We start from the raw sequence: 560 nt of genomic DNA on the forward strand, positions 1-560 counted from the left end.
GTGACTTGGTATCGGAAAGTGACGTAACAGTCCAGCCAGACCGGGGCAAGCTGGTTAGTATGCTAACTTCTATAGAAATAGAAGCAATGTAATGTACTAAATTTGTTCTTCCCTAGAGAGCAAGCCATGATATTGAAATCCAATTTAGAGCCAATTAGAATTTGGATCACTGCTCACAAGAGCTGTGATTTGTGGCGACTGTGGCAAGGAAAAACTTCCTGTAATAGGAAGAAACCTTGGGAGGATCCTGGCTCTCTGGGGGTGGGGGGGCCGTTCCTCCATAGGGCTGGCGATCTGTCCGCTCCTCCTAGCAACGGGACATGCTCATCATCCATCTGCCCAAGGATGTGGTCTTCATCCATCTTTCTCTCTGGGTGTACTGGTATGATCTCTCCATCTCAGTCCTCCATCTTCACCAAAACTCTGAAATGAAAGGCAGAGAAATTAGCCACCTACCTTTCCACGGCTCATTCCGTGGTTGTTGTTTGGAGGACTTGTTGTTTTAGGGATCAAGATGACTGATGATGGTGTCCAGTCTTCTTGAGGAGCGTCCCGCCGTC

Source organism: Seriola lalandi, unplaced genomic scaffold (assembly GCF_002814215.2).
Source record: "Seriola lalandi dorsalis isolate HSWRI2012SDOR001 ecotype SW California unplaced genomic scaffold, Sedor1 jcf7180002054887, whole genome shotgun sequence".
Taxonomy (NCBI): domain Eukaryota; kingdom Metazoa; phylum Chordata; class Actinopteri; order Carangiformes; family Carangidae; genus Seriola; species Seriola lalandi.